Here is a 17,649-nt window from a genome sequence, read left to right as displayed (position 1 = left end):
GGATATAAGGGAAGCATTTGTTCAGAAGGATTTGGTTAAATATTCATTTATTGTTACTGTCTTGACTCTGGAAGAGACCTCAAAATCAACAAGCAGAAGGCTAGCAGTTAAATTCATATTTTTGTTGTTGTTTTAGGGCATTTATAAAATCTGTAATGAAATGGATTTTTTTCTCAAGAGGCACATTAATCCAAGCCAGAGATAAGGTAGTTTGCAGTCTTATTTTCAAGGCACCCCACCCCAGTCCCTAACCACACAAACAAATCTATCCACATTCAGTATATTTGTTGAATCATAAATAAAAATAACAATGAAAGCATAAACATTCATCTTTCCAAATATTAATCATGACTAAGCAAATGTTGTCTTGGTTTTTTTAAAGACGTAAATAAGAAAAAAAAAATCCTTCTCGACAATACAGTTGCTTGTGCTTGCACAAATAGCATTTCAAAAAGCATTATAAGAGCCACAGCAGTTGGTGTGAGAGAGGAGAGATTAGCAAGACTCCATTCCAGGAAAATCGTTATGGTGATCACTTATCACTTGTCATTACATATAAATCCTATTGGTCTTTTTGCCTCAGTTTCAGCTTGGACTTAACTTACACTTGAGAAATCACTCTTTATCTTCTCCTCTTCTAGAATTTACTTCATTCATCTGACTGGCTGCCAATTTACCCTGACTATCCTATCACCCACCTTTGGTCTCTCTCTCATTCCCTTCCCTACAGCAAAAAGAAATAATATTTTTGCACTTATATGTTTGACGGCACATATACTGTTATGTTGAACAGGATAGCTTATATGATGCAAGGCATAGATAAGGAGAGCCTGCAGTAAACAAAATGTCATTGGATCACTCCTAAAAATGTTGTATTGATAGAATGTTTAGAAATTCTGTAATCAATCATGGCAAAATCCATCCAACCCAAAATTGGCACTTTGATTTTGGAATAAAACTCTAACTTGGATATTAGGAAACAGATGTTGTCCCTTTCCTTTTTCATTATGCCCTTGCTCCCATGTATATCTTTTAAAGTGTGTATATATATTCTTGCCATACTCTAAAATGATTCATTTTTTATGTATCATGTACAAGTTCTTCCCCTATATACTATACTATTCCCCCTATATAGTATACTATTCTCTCCTATATAGAGTATACTATACTCCCTATATACTATTCCACCCCTTACGTACATCAATTTCTTAATGGAACTTTGGCCTGTAGAATAGCTCTAGGAGAAAAATTTCCATATTCAACATCAAGCTCGGCATTGGACATATAATGAGATCTCGTTGTTGACTGATAGAATGAATGAATGAATAAATGAATGAAAATTAATGGCTAGGGATGCTGGGACCTATGAAAAGTGGAATTATAATAGAGCAGTAAAATCTCTACTCTTGTTATATCCTTTCTATATACTACATAGCAATAACCTTTTTTTAACAGTGTCTTGAAGATACTGCTAAATTATTTTCATTAACGCGTTAGTAAGCTTACCAATACGGCCATAGGAATAAACCCACAATTTCAGGACAAAATGAACAAACTGCTAAAGACCATTGAATTTACTTTCAAAATGGCTATGGAATACAGCTTAATATTTGAAACACAACTACCACTGCCTTCGTTACTATATATATTGTATATATTTTATTTAAATTATAAATATAAATATATATCCCTTTGAGATGCATCCCCAGATTTCTAGGTACTCTCTTGACAAAGACTTTATCTTTCATAAAGTTCTGCAGGAGACAGTTCCCTGTACTTATGTGCCACAGAGAACTGTAATTCCACCTTTCAGTTAAGGAATTATCCCCTGATCAAAATATTAAGAGGAGCAGCACTAGTTCCTATGATCAAGTCTTAACAGCTTAGCCTGGATCTGTTCAGAATAACCTGGGATTTCCTTCCAGAAAGGGGATTTGTCACCCCTTTCTTCCAGGAGAGACAGGAGACAGACTTTAGTGGGTAGATGTATGAAAAGACAGGTTAGGAGTTTTGTATTTAAGTACAAATAGACCAGAGTATCAGACTTGAAGGCAGGCCTGGATGTGGAAGTGCATACTCAGAATTGGTTAGAACCGTGGATGGTGGGTTTGGTGACCCAAAGGGTGAAGAAGGCATGGAATGGGAGTCCAAACAGAAGGAGGGAGCTGTGAGGATACCCATTTTGTCTAGGGCTGAACATAAGCACTTCAGTCGGGTGAATTACACTTGTACTGTACATATTAATAAGATAAATACGTTCTCACCTGCAAATGATAGCTTGTTGAAAATGAATAATATCTTCTTCTAGGCAGTAATTTCTACTGATTTACTATTAAGACAGCATTCCTGAGTAAGCATGATTTGTATCCTACATGACAGATAATCTTCCCTTTCTGTCTCTAAGAATATGCATAGCACTCTTTATGAAATAGAGTCAAATAGAGCAGAACTTCTGAAATCTTTGAGATCTCTGCTAATATTTAATTCTTCCTTAAATGAAATAAACTTAGTACTCTTTTTCAATTCTGGTGATTTTTCTTAATATTTTCTATCCACCTAAAATAAAGAAGCCTTTTAAGCCATGTTAGTAAGAATAATTTCGCTATATTATAAGACTTTTGCCATAACCTAGATGTCAAATGACAGGTATTTATTGAGCATCTAATGTATACCTGGGCTTTGGCTAAAAACACAATACTTAAAAAAAAAACACACAATACTTTGTGATTTACCAGCTTTAGGTAGGCAAAAAGCAAAGACCAGAGAATAGTCTATTTATTTTATAATAAATATATAATTACTACAGAGGAGAAGAACTCTATTAAACAATTCATCTTTACAGCACCAAAAATGGCCATTGTAATGGTGTAATATTTATATGCGTAGGTTACTTCTGTTTTTTGGTGGGTTCTGCAATCACATTCCACTTTTGCCGTAAGAGTTACCATATCTTTTTTAAAGTATCCGAATGTACATACTGTTTTCAACACAATCAGAGCATTATTGCTCAGACTTCCCTTGACCCATCCTCTCTCCTTAACCCACCCTCCAACTCTCCACCCTCTGCTCAGTAATATTTTATGTCCCACGTGCCCAAACACATGTTTTCTCCTTACACTTGTTTAGGTCTTTCTGGGCTTATGTCCCCAGGAGCCCTAAGGCTCTATCATTTCTTTCTTTCTTTCTTTCTTTCTTTCTTTCTTTCTTTCTTTCTTTCTTTCTTTCTTTCTTTCTTTCTTTCTTTCTTCTTTCTTTCTTTCTTTCTTCTTTCTTTCTTTTTTCTTTTCTTTTCTTTCTTTCTTTCTTTTCTTTCTTCTTCTTCCTCTCTTTCTCTCTTTCTTTTTTAAGATTTTATTTATTTGAGAGAGAGGGAGAGAGCATGAGCAGGGTCGAAGGGTGGTAGAGGCAGAGGAAAAGCAAACCCCTCACCCCTGCTCAGCTCAGCAGGGAGCCTGATGTGGGGATCAATCCCAGGACCCTGAGATCATGACCTAAGCCAAAGCCAGATATTTAACCTAACCAACTGAGTCACTCAGGTGCCCCTATTATTTCATTAATGACATCCAATCTCTAGACTAAGTCCATAAGGTTAGAAGTTCCTATTTTAATTTTTTTTTTCCATCCCTTTGTCTTCAGACTGGGCTGTGCTCTTTTTTCTTCATTTATTCTAAATTAAACTCTTCAGGCATGGATTTTACAAGAATTCCTCTGCTTCCTAAATCCCTAAATCTACTTTCTTTCCCAAATCCATAAGCCAGGTGTTACTTGTCAGTTCATTGATTCTGGCTTGAGAGTAGAGAAAGGAAAAGCCACCCACCAGAGAACTTTCTGTTCTACTTTCTCACTTTGTGAAAAAAAGACATAGCTGTGTCAATTTTTTTTTAAAGAGTAGAACTGTTCCTAAGGATAAAGACTTGGAAAGAATGTGAACTTCTTAGAAGAATTATGCCACATAAGGAGATGCCTTCGAGTGCATTTTTGAGGTGCTTATAATGTATGTGCTGGAATTTTTCATCACAGTTCACAATGAAAATAATTTGGCATCAAAAATCAAATCTGTGATTCTAGCTTAAGTTAATTCATTCTTATAAAAATCCATTTAAGGAAGTAAGACCATACCTATAAGGAATTTTCGTGGCCAGGATCCCAGGCATAGAGTTAGGCTTATCATTACATTCATCAAATTAAATAATGGGAGTACAACTCAAATCAGTGCTGGACACATAGAAAACACTCATTAAATATTAGTTTTACTTCTTGTTTTTGTATGTGTGGTTTTTCTACACCCTCAGTGTCCTCTGTGTGTGTGTATTTAAAATATACATATTTGTTTGTGAGGTATCATAATTTTTCTTGAAATCTGAGGATATTTAATGACCAGCATATGGCATATGATATGACTTTATGAACCTCTTCAAACTTAGAGGTGCAGATCAGAACATTATGACCTAGATTGAATGATGAAATACGTAATAAGTAGCAATAAGATTCATATGTTCAGTTCCTATACTGCACAATAATTTCCAGTAACAATTCTGATTTAGAAGCTCATAGATATAGACCTTTCTTCTACATAATTTTTGACTTTAGAATTAAGGACAGCCACGGATAGAACCTACATTAGCGTAGCACTTGGCAAGTCACTCAACCCAGCCCTCTTTTTGGTATGCTTCCTTCTAATTTTAAACTGTTCAAAATTGTGTGTTTCAGCGACTACTTCTTGCCTCCTACTATTTTTACAGAGTTTCTAATTCAATCCTTACAACTTCTAGGCTAGCATTTATTTTTGGTTGTTGAATAAACTAGAAGACTATGAAATAATTGCTTTTGTTTAGATGCTTTCACAGCATCTCTATAAAATATTTTCATAATACCCTTTACCTTTTTTCTCAATCCCAGTTTCATGTCCTTATCTTTCATATCTATCATCTTCCTAAGAGCCCTTTCCTTTATTTTAATCTCTATATTTGTTTTGCCATTTATTTTTCTCATTATGAAATAAAACTAAGGTTACAGTAGCACACTTCTTGCTCAGTTCTCAAAGAAAAAAGATGGATTAGCTACACTCTAACAGTCAGAATTTAATTTAGAGAATTGAATAATACATAATTATTTGTAAAAGAAAGCTGTAAATAGACTTCAATATACTTTCTATTAAGATTCAAAATGTTTTATTTCACTAAAATTGCCATTATATTTACTCTTTTATGGACATAAATACAACTTGGGTGAATTAAAAAATAAAACACCTTTTCTCAGCAGCCCCACATGTTTCATAACTTCCTAATTTATTAGAACACAATGAACAGGTCCCTTACAACACTGAATACCACCATCACATGCAAAGGTTTGATGAAGCAGGGTGTTTCTCTAACTGGAATAATTGAAGATGTGCATGAGTTTAGTTCTCTAACTTGTGGACTGTGATGGCTACTTGACTCAAACTTTTACAAAACTCTAGATGTCCCATTACTACTTCCACATTTATAGAGTTACTTATATTTTCATTTATCCCTTCTGCTCCTTGGCCATGCATTCTATATTTTTCAGATTTCATATCTTATTTAATGTTTAAAAGAAAGTATTTATGTGAATTAACATTTACTCAACAAATATATTTCAATAGTTTATTATATACAACACTGTTCTAGATACTGGGAATGAAGGAGTATAAATAAAAAGTCCCTGTTGTCACTGACATGCACTTATTCTACCAAGGGGAGATAATTGGTAAAAAACAAAAACAAAAACAAAAAAAACAACCACCTACATAGGTAAATTTTATAAGTAGGAAGGTGTTAACTGCTGCAGAGAAAAATAAAGCAGTTAAGAGGAATGCGGATTCTAATGGTAGTGGTGGCGTGTGTATAGGAGTGTGTGTGTGTGTGTGTGTGTGTGTGTGTGTCAAGTCATTTTTACTAGGGTTGGCAGGAAAGCCTTTATGATAAGATGACATTGGGACAGACACTAAAAGAAGCAGTGGAAGAAACTGTGATGCTCTGGAGAAGGGTTTCCTACAAGAAGAGAACAGCAGGTGTAAAGCCGTTGGGGGGACTCTGGATGGTATGTTCAAAGAACAGTAAGGAGGCCAGAGTGTCTTAAACAGAGTGAAGGAAGGGAGTGTCATAAGAAATGAGGTCTGAAAGTAACAGGGTGCATCTGAGGGAAGGAAGATTATGTTCAGACCTCTAAGGCCTTTGTAAAAATGCTGATTTTCTTATAGGACTACATGATGTCCTTCGTTGTTTTTTAATTTTTATTATTTTCCTTTTAACTTAATGAAACAAAATAACATATACATACTAGTCTTAAATTTTCAGCACTAAGAATCTTGACAATTATATATCTGTATATATCCATATAAAAATTGCCCCTAATAAAATAGAGAACATTCATATCACACCAAAAAGTTCCCTCATACCCTTTCCATTAAATTCTTCCTTTTTCTGCTCTTGAACTTACATAAATGGAACCGTATAGTATGTACTCTTTTATGTCTGGCATCTCGTGCTCAACATAATGTCTATGAGAGTCAACCTTGTTGTTACATAAATTAATAGTCCATTTCTTTTTATTGCTGTATAGAATCCTAATGTTTATTTTTTAAATATTTTTTATGTATCCCCTTTCCCATTGATAGATATTTGGGCTGTTTCCAGTTTGTGCTTATTATGAATAAGGTTGCTAATGATGTCTTTCTGAGGACATATGTTTTCATTTATTTGAAATATATACCCAGTTGTGGTGCTGGGCCATAGCTGAACAACATAGATGTATGTTCAAATTTATAGTAAACTTCCAAACAGTTTTCCAAAGTGTTTATCATTTTATACTCCCACCAGTGTTGTGTAAGGGCTGTGGTTGTTCTCCTTTGATATTGCTAGTATTTTTTAAAATCTTATTCATACAAATGGGTGTGAAATGGTCCTTGTTGTTTTAATATGCATTTCTGTTTGGTCTAATGATGATGAACCCCATTCCTGCATTTATTGGTCATTCCTATATCTTCCTTGTGACATGCTGGTTCATGGGCTTTGTCTATCTTATAAATGAGTCTCTTGTCTTTGTATTGATGATTTGTGGAAATTCTTTATATTCTCACAAAACTGCATTTCTTCAGATATACACATTCTAAATATTTTTCTTGGTATGTAGTTTGCCTACTTCATTTTCTTAATGGGATCTTTTGATGAATATACAATTTTACTTTTGATAAAATCTAATTAATGTTTTTTGTTCTTTGCAGATTAGTATTTCATGTGTTGTATTTAATATGTTTTCAAAAGTTCACAAAGCTATTTTCTATTTTCTTCTAGAAGTTTTATAATATTTTACACTTAGTTTATGATGTATCTCATATAAATTTTTGTAAATAAAATAAGGATTGAGGGTTTTTGCTTTTGTTTTCCATAGAGATTGTATCTTTCTAGATTTTCCTTTCCCCATTTTGTTAGCTCAGTGGTTTGGTTGAACATCAATTGATCATATATGCCTTAGCATTTTAAAAGGATCACTGGTTCCTACATTGACAATATACTATGGGAGATACAGAAAGGGAAGAAGCAAAGTTAACTCTTGAGTAAGAGGCTTGGGCCACAATAGCAGCAGGTCTAATTTTGGACATGTTTTGAAGCCAAAACAACAAGATTTCTTAGTAGATTGGATGTGGTTTGTGAGAGAAGGGAAGACATTAGCGACAGCTGCAAGTTTTTTGACCTGAAAAACAAGTAAAAATATGGAGAGATAAAGTTGCTTTTTATTAAAATGAGGAAGACTCTAGAGTGGCAAAATCTAGAGATATACATATGCCTGGGCACATTCATAGATATGAATACTAATCACTACAATTTTTTGAAACCATTTGTGATTTGACCATTAGATCATTTTTATTCTTTTTTACATTTCTTCAGAGATCTTTATGGTAATCTAGATTTTTTTTTTTTTTTTTTTTTTTTTGGTAATCTAGATTCTTGTATCCAACTGCCTAGTAGATATTTTTAACTGGAATGCATTTAAGTACCTCGAGTTTGCTATGTTTAAAACTAGACTTAACAACCCCACCCTTGCTCTCTAGAATTTTTTTAATGACTGGGTGATGTTTAAGTTAAACAAAAACTGGAGTGATTCTGGGTGCTTCCCTCTCCCTTACTATTATATCTGCCTTATCATTTACCAAGCTCTAGAAAAAAAAGAAAAATTAAAGATATATGAGAAAAAATAATCTTCATTTATATTTCCTTTATAGGTCTTGCCTAAGAATTTTTGAGACACGTTCGTAAAAATCCCCACTAACTTCTACCCCCATGGTTCTGCTCTCTAAGGAAGTCTGGCTCTGCTGAAGAGTAGAAAATGCAGCACATTATTTGGATGGCCTGAGTTAGAATCAGACGTTGGTTAGAATTATTGTTCTACTTCTTCCTAGTTGTAGGACCCTAAGACAAATTAGGATCTGTCTTTGTAAAATGAAGACAACATTAACAATGACCTCAGATTAAGTTAGGAGCTATGCTTCCCAACGTAGGGCAATATTCCTCCCAGGGGTATTAGGCAATATTGAACCACATTTAATTGCACCGCTGCAGGAATGAGCAGAGGGGAGAATACTGGCATCTAGTGGAGGTAGAGACCAGGGCTGCTACTGAATATTTTATAATACACAAAAAATTACTAAGCTCAGAATGCCAATAGTGTCAAAGTTGTGAAACCCTGGTTTAGATCTATAATTATATTTATATTTTTATTTATTTTATGTACATATCTTGCACTAGACTTGCACTAGACTATACCCTTCATAAGGAAAGAATGAGTCAATTTTGTTCACCAATATATACTCACTGACTAGACTAGTGCTTGTACATAGTAGATGCTCAATAGAAAAGTTGATTGATTTCCATATATTTGGTTATTTATGTATCTGTTTCTCCATTGAATTGCACTCTCACTGAGGGCAGACCATCTTTCCATAAGTGGGCAACAGCATGAAGCACAGTGCCTGACTTATGGCAGATGGGCCATACTATTTTTTCAGATAATGAAAAACTATGCAGATTCTCTGTAATTTTAAAGGGGATGAAATGTGAAGTTAACACATACTCCCTTTTCTCTTCCAAAATCTTCTCCTGATCCAACTTTTTTTTTCTACATTCTTAGACTAAACAAACAGCCCACAGGAGTAATTTGTGTGTTGTATAATCAGTTCCAGACTAAAATATTTTGTGTTAGGCAGAAAAGAAAAATAATTTTATTTCTCTAAAAAATAATAGTTCTCAGTCTAATTATTCACCTCTAAATAATAGAAGGAGGTGGTATTTTAAGTTTCAGAGAAGAAGCTATCTTTCTCGGTGATCTTTTGCATGCTAAGAATTCATAATTTAGCAGAAAGGATAAACATATGGATAATCATAATACAATGAGAAAGAAAAGAGACTATGCCATTGAGTTCTCATTGCCTGGTTTATAGTAGGTACTGATTGGATGAAATTAAAAGAACCTAAAATAAGCCTGACAATAATGTTCAGTGAATGAACACTTTCACTTTTGTCCTAATGGGTAAGAATTCAATGTGTGTCAGCTTTTTGTATATATATTCTTAGCATTTCTACCCGGTCTTTCATGAAGGACCTGGCTATGTTTACTGGGGGATTAAGGGATCACAATGTTTTAAAGCTTTGCTGAGGCTCAATATGAATTCTGGGGAGGAAACACAATGAAAGGAAATATACTTTCATCGGTTTTATCCCCATAGTCTCATAGATAAATACTATTCTTGTCCAAACTAGACCAACTTGAATTGCCAGACCCAATCTCTTGGGACTTCAGCTCCATCTGTTCTCTCCTCATGAGACTTTCCTCTCTCCTCACCTTTCAAAATCCCTCTTGCCTTTTAATATCCAACTCAAAAGTGACTTCTGCCATGCAGCCCAGTAGATGTCTCCCTCCTTGAACATCAATATCACTCAAATATAATTCAAACTTTTTGAAGGAAGTCACAATGTATAGCCCACACTTAAAAAGTGATGAGTTATACTGCAACTCCTTAAGGAGTCCTTAAGGGTAGAGTATCTAAATATTATTTGAAATTGTTCTACATGGGAGATTTCAGAGCTCCATCAGAGAAACAGTAGGAGATAGATAGATGATAGATAGATAGATGATAGATAGATAGATAGATAGATAGATAGATAGATAGATAGATAGATAGATATGACTTACATGCTCTGGAGGCCGGCAAATCTGAAATCTGTGTGAGGTAGGTTCACACAATAGAAATTCTAGAGCTGATGCTCCAGTCCAAAGAATCCAGGTGGAACTTCTTCTTCTTCCAAGAAATGCTGGTTTTGCTCTCAAGGCACTTCAACTCATGAGATTATTATCATCCAACCCATTATTATCATTGGTTCATAGTATCAATAATAATTTCTTTTACTTAAAGCAAATTGATTGTAGGTGTTAATCATATCCATAAAATATATGCATAGCTAGATTAGATTAAACACTAGATTAGTGTTTAATTAAACACCTGGGCACTATGGCTTGGCCAAGTTGACATATAAAATTTACCATCAAAATCTCATCTCTCTTATTGATTGATTCATTCATTGATTGAATTACTTATTTATATCAGCATGGACATTTATTTTATACATCTAGTTATAATCCAACAATATTTTGTTTATGATTTTGCTCAAATTGTTCCAGCTTTGGCCATCGGTAGTTTTTTCAGTTTGATACTGTGTGTCTTTGACATAATCCCACCATTTTCTGTGTGCATGTGTATGTATGTGTGTGTTCATATGTATGTGTATTTAGCACCTTCTACTTTCAGGCACTGTAAGATGCTTATCTTACATATTCCCCTGTCCCAGTTCTAAGATTAGTGGTTTATCCAAGGAGCCCTGGTTCCTTTTATTGGAGAATGGCATTAAAATCCAGATTTAGAAAAAAAAACAAAACGAAACAAAACCAGATTTAAATATTACATATGCCTATTGTTATCAGAATGTATTGTTTCTAATGCTCTCAACTCACAGAGCAAGGAACTATATGTATATCTACTAACTTATATATATACACACATACCTGTAGGTATTTTTTTAAGATTTTATTTATTTATTCATGAGAGACTCAGAGAGAGAGAGGCAGAGACACAGGCAGAGGGAGAAGCAGGCCCCATGCAGGGAGCCTGATGTGGGACTCGATCCCAGGACCCCAGGATCATGCCCTGGGCCGAAGGCAGGCACTAAACTGCTGAGCCACCCAGGGATCCCTCTATAGTTATTTTTATATGCTTCCAACTTAATCCATTATTACATGGATCATCCTAACTTCTGACCCTAGCTTATCTGGAGACCCCCACCCCCCAACTCCAACAGTAAGAAAGCTGGCTTCTATGATCTACCATCAACTTACTAATTTCAATTCCATTATACTTATATAGTTGTTTGAGAATTGTTAACCTGTAACCCCACGGGAAGCAACTTTATCAACTTCCAAAGTGAGGTCATCACCTTTTCCCCAATCCTCTTCAATGGAGTTATATTTTTTTTTTTCGCATTCTGTATTCCATCTGGGATCCTTAACCTTATAAATGATTTTTTTTAATTACATACATTAAGGCTCACTATTTGTGCTATAAAGTTCTGTGAGTTTTAATAAATTAGTAGTGTAATGTATCCATTATTACACCATCATAGAGAATAGTTTCATCACCCTAAAACAAAAACAAAAACAAAAACAAAAAAACACGCTTTACCTATTTACCTCTCTGTCCTACCCTGGAATCCCTGGAAACCACTGATCTTATTATTCTTTCTGTAATTTTACCTTTTCCAGAATGTTACCTAACTGGAATGATACATTATGTAACCTTTCAGTTATACTTCTTTCACTTAGCAATATGCATTTAACATTCATCCATTTATTTTTGTGCCTTGATCATGCATTCTTTTTTATTGCTGAATAATATTCCCTTACATGATTATAGCACAGTTTTGTTTGTTTTATCCTATTCACTTGTTGAAGCAGTATCTTGTTGGTTCTAATTTTGGGCAAAGTAATATTTGATCAATAACAGAATGAAGAATGAAGTATGGGATCAAATGATCAAAACAATGTCTTTAGATTTAAAGTTTTAGAAAAGGGGAAGAACCTAATTCCTTCTTATTTATTTCAGCCTCAACTTCCTTCATGCCAATTCCTTCTTTTCCATTACTATGCCTACTTAACTAAGAATTCATTTCCAACTGCTGATCAGTGACGAGTGTAGCTTTTGAAGCTAAAAGAAAATTTTGTAGAATTATTATACATAGCCCAAAATTAATCTGAAATTCAAGAATAAGGAAGGATGCGTTATCATACCCTTTGCACTGAAGAATGTATGGACACAGCACATTGACATAAAAGGGAAAAACAAACCAAACATATAGCCATCATGAGTAATTGCAAGAAGATTATAATTACTATATTTTCAGATGCTGCAATTAAAGTTCCCCATTTCCTGCCTGTCATGGACCAGGACTTGAAAATATCAAAGTTGATGTAGATGGACAGGAGATAAAATACCTAACGATGACAATTATATCTAAACAATTATCTTTAACAGGAAATTAATGAAAAATGCATATACTACACTTCTTTGTGTTTATTTGTTGCTTTTAATTCTGTGCTCAGAGAGCCTTAAAATCTCTCCAGGTTGGAAGGCAATACCCCTTGTATATTGGAAACAGAATTTGTATCAGGGCCCATCTCTAAAGCAGGAAAGAAAACACACCATCCTCACTGAAGCATGCCAATTCCGAGGCTGATTCACATTCCAAATTGAGTTGTTTTGCCTTTCTTAGCCTTCCTTTGAATATGTTTCCAAGCTATAATCTGTAGACAACTGTTCGCCCACATACCTGTGGTTAGGCATTGTGAGACAGCTTTACCTTTATTCCATATTAAATGTAAAAATTACTTTAATGTAGCACTGAAGTAAAAATGCTGTAGGCACTCCAGAAAGTAAAAGCCAGAAATTTCTAACTTAATGGTCCTGCAGAACAAAAACCTCAGCTTCATTGTGTACCCTATGCATGACAAAATGTACATTTGACATAAAGCTGAAAGATAAATAAGATAAACCACTTTCATCTTACTACTTATTATGAAGGATTTGAAAAAAATATATCAAGGGCAAGCCAGGGTCTTACTCTTTCTGTGATTTTGCTCTTGTGTATCTCTCTGGGCCGGGAGTTCTTAAGTCAGATTTCAGAAATGAGCACAGGAGGAGGACAGAGAAGAGAACTTTGCTCAAATATACAGTCCAGTTGAATATGTCTTTTTCAGCTATATATACTATCAATATATTTTTATAATAAAGTGGTTTAATACTATTTTTTTAATTATGGAAGGTACTTTCCTTGATCAACAGTTATTTATTGAAAAACTGCTTTGGTGGTATCTGACTGGCTCAGTCACCAGAGCATGCAACTCTTTATCTTGGGGTTGTGAGTTCAAACCCCAGAGTGGGAGTAGAGATTTCTTAAGAAAATAAAATCCTAAAAAGTGAAATTAAAAAAAAAAGCCTACTTTTTAAAAATGTTGTCCATCGAAAGATGAATGGATAAAGAAGATGTGGTTTATGTATACAATGGAATATTCCTCAGGCATTAGAAACGACAAATACCCACCATTTGCTTCGACATGGATGGAACTGGAGGGTATTATGCTGAGTGAAATAAGTCAATCAGAGAAGGACAAACATTATAGGTCGCATTCATTTGGGGAATATAAATAATAGTGAAAGGGAATAGAAGGGAAGGGGGAAGAAATGGGTAGGAAATACCAGAAAGGGAGAAAGAACATGAAGACTCCTAACTCTGGGAAACGAACTAAGGGTGGTAGAAGGGGAGGAGGGCAGGGGGTGGGGGTGACTGTGTGAGGGGCACTGAGGGAGGCACTTGACGGGATGAGCACTGGGTGTTATTCTGTATGTTAGCAAATTGAACACCAATAAAAAATAAATTTATTATTAAAAAAATAAAAGTGTTTTATATCTTTTCAAATATTTTTTTAATTTTTTTTTCAATTTTTATTTATTTATGATAGTCACAGAGAGAGAGAGGAGAGAGAGAGGCAGAGACATAGGCCGAGGGAGAAGCAGGCTCCATGCACCAGGAGCCCGATGTGGGATTCGATCTCGGGTCTCCAGGATCGCGCCCTGGGCCAAAGGCAGGCGCCAAACCGCTGCGCCACCCAGGGATCCCTCAAATATTTTTATTTATTTATTCATGAGAGGTACAAAGAGAGGCAGGAGACAGGAGAAGCAGGCTCCATGCAAGGGAGCCTGATATGAGATTCGATCCTGGGATTCCGGGATCATGCCCTGAGCTGAAGGCAGATGCTCAACCACTGAGCCACCCAGGCATCCCAAGAAAGCCTACTGTGGCCATGCAATGCTGACAAATTCTAGACACACACCAACATTCTAGGTAGATAGGCCAAATGTAGTACCTACTTAGAGAAAATAGACTTATAAGAAATTAAAAATAAGATATGATTAAGTATCTGATAAGTGGTAGAAACTGGTTGTTCCCATGAAAAGGACTGTGGTAAAATAACTGATTTCCTAGAACTCTTGGTACAGTCATAATGTCATTAAGAACTCAGAAAAAAACAAAAACCTCAGGAAAGTGAGAGAGCACATCATGGAGAGTATTTAAGACATCAAAAGAAGGCAACTAAACCAAAGAATTGATTAGATTGTGGTATATAACAAAGCCCACCAAAACTTAGTAGTTTAAAACAACTAATGTATTTAGTTTATGATTTTGTGGATGGCAGGTGATTGTTCCAGTCCAGGCTGGTTTTGCTGATTTCTATAGGGTTTCTGTGAGCAGCTAGTGGGTTGGCTGATGGCTGATAATTCAGGATGGCCTCATTCCCATGTCCATTGATTTTATACTGTCAGCCAACATTTTCCTCCATCGCACTAGCATAGGCTCATTAATATGGTAAACTCAAGATTCCCAATGCAACAAGAGTGAGCAAGCCCTAAGGCAAAACCACTTTTCAAGTTGGTTCAAGTCATGTGTGCTCTTGTCCCTTTGGCCAAAGCAAGTCAAGACAAACTGGACAAATAGGTGACTTATTTTGACTGAAAGAACTGCAATTTCACTTTACAAAGTCGTATTCATGAGAGGATGGGTAGAGTCTATGGCCATTTTTTTTCAATACACCACAGTATATAAAGCAAGGATCAAAGATAGAGCTCCAGTGGAGTAGAGTTAATGTTGAGAAGTGAAGAAACATAGTTGTTTGCCCTTCAATGAGCCACTGCAGAGTGTTGCTAGAGGAAAGAAGAGATGACTAAATTAACATTTTATGAATATTAATCGAAAAGTTGGGTTGATGATAGTCTGGAGGAGAGAGAATTTAGAGAAACAGTCAATGTTTGAGACAGCAGCTAGCAGTATCTGGCACCTATCAGTTGCTTACTAAATGATCCCTATATCTTAATCTGAATCCAGATGTGAAGTAATTAGGACATGCACTCTGGTAATGGTATGAATGTAATGCAAGTGCCAGATGTGAGAAGCAATTTTGAGTGAATTATTAGCATGTCTTGATTACTGATGGATTTGGGGGTTAGGGGAGAGAAGTAGAAGGAAATTAAGAAGAAAAAGATAGCTTCAAAGTTTCGATCCTTGACAACATAGAAAGATTGGTAATATACTGACAGATACAGAGAAGGAAGGAAGCATCTATTGGAACAAATTTTTGTTTAGACACATTAAATGTTAGTGGACGGCAGCATATTCGATTGATCATGTTCAGTGGGGCATTGGAAATATGAGTGCAAAGCCTGAAAAAGAGGAATATATGACTACATGGGTATTATAGATATTATTGTCCATCTTCCACATGAGGATGATTAGAAAATGTAATAGTTGGATGAAGTTTCTGACAGAATACAGAGAGGGAAACAGAGCATGGAGATACTCATTGGAGGAAAAAAAGAGAAATCAGAAAAGGATTATTTAAAAAAAAGCAGAGGGAGGAATGGTCAAAGGATTCGGGATATTGGGGTTGGGGATGGGGGACAATATGATATAATGTCAGAGAGGCCAAAATAGGGACGAGTTCAAAACAATTTCCTTAGTTTTTATCAGAAGTATTAGTAAGGGGATTAGATTTTGTTGTTTCAATAGGAACAACAATAACAGACAAAAGAAGTTGGCAAGAGGTTGTCAGCAATGCCAAAGAACGGTCTAGAAAGATAACTGAGGCCAAACTCCCACTTGCAAGATACTTCTCCTGGATCGAGGAGAAGATCTAATCACTAAACTGTGTTTCAGCTCATCAACTTAGCTTACAATTGCACCATTTAAAACAGAGCAATTTGACATGGTAATAAGAAAATTTTCTGACCCAGACAGATACATGGGTAGAGTCAATAATTTCTCCGTTCATTTTGTTATTTCCTAATGCTGCATATGCCCAATGTCTGGTCAGCTGCTTGTTAATTATGAGTTACAAAGTCAGTGAAAGCAGACAGATCGTTAGGGCTCACTGTTTACGTTGTGGTCATCGTGGACAGGGTCCCTTAGAGTTGCACAACACAAAATGTGTGTGACCATTTATGACAGCTTAGGATGGGAGGAAATCACCTTTGAATGATTTATACTCTATTGTGGAGGAAGGGCAGGCAGGAAGAAATGCACACAAACACGCGCACACATACACTACACAGAGCCATTAGAAAATCCCAAAATATTGATTTCACAGAAAGACCAGGCAAAGGAATCAATGACAGAGAATTGTGCAAGAGATTCTGGGATGTTTTTGTTTGGAGGAGAGTAAGTAGACAAGATATCTTGAAAGAAAACTCATGTTAAAAATATACCTGCCCTACGACCCAGCAATTGCACTGTTGGGGATTTACCCCAAAGATACAAATGCAATGAAACGCCGGGACACCTGCACCCCGATGTTTCTAGCAGCAATGGCCACTATAGCCAAACTGTGGAAGGAGCCTCGGTGTCCAACGAAAGATGAATGGATAAAGAAGATGTGGTTTATGTATACAATGGAATATTACTCAGCTATTAGAAATGACAAATACCCACCATTTGCTTCAACGTGGATGGAACTGGAGGGTATTATGCTGAGTGAAGTAAGTCAGTCGGAGAAGGACAAACATTATATGTTCTCATTCATTTGGGGAATATAAATAATAGTGAAAGGGAAAATAAGGGAAGGGAGAAGAAATGTGTGGGAAATATCAGAAAGGGAGACAGAACGTAAAGACTGCTAACTCTGGGAAACGAACTAGGGGTGGTAGAAGGGGAGGAGGGCGGGGGGTGGGAGTGAATGGGTGACGGGCACTGGGTATTATTCTGTATGTTAGTAAATTGAACACCAATAAAAAAAAAAAAAAAAAAAAAAAAAAAAAAAAAAAAAAAGAAAACTCATGTTAGAGAGAAGTAGGTACAAGGTCAGAAAACCAAATATGTGGGTCTCCCAATGCCAGATTCCTAGGCTATATGGAAACTTGAGGGATAGGAACATTTTCACAAGGATTCACAGTGAAGGGAAGCAGTTAGGGGATGATTTCAGACAGAATAATTACTTTTTAAAAAATCTTAGTTATATACATATACATATACATGC

This window comes from Canis lupus, chromosome 33 (genome assembly GCF_011100685.1).
Source record: "Canis lupus familiaris isolate Mischka breed German Shepherd chromosome 33, alternate assembly UU_Cfam_GSD_1.0, whole genome shotgun sequence".
NCBI lineage: Eukaryota > Metazoa > Chordata > Mammalia > Carnivora > Canidae > Canis > Canis lupus.
Note: the sequence above shows the minus strand (reverse complement) of the source record.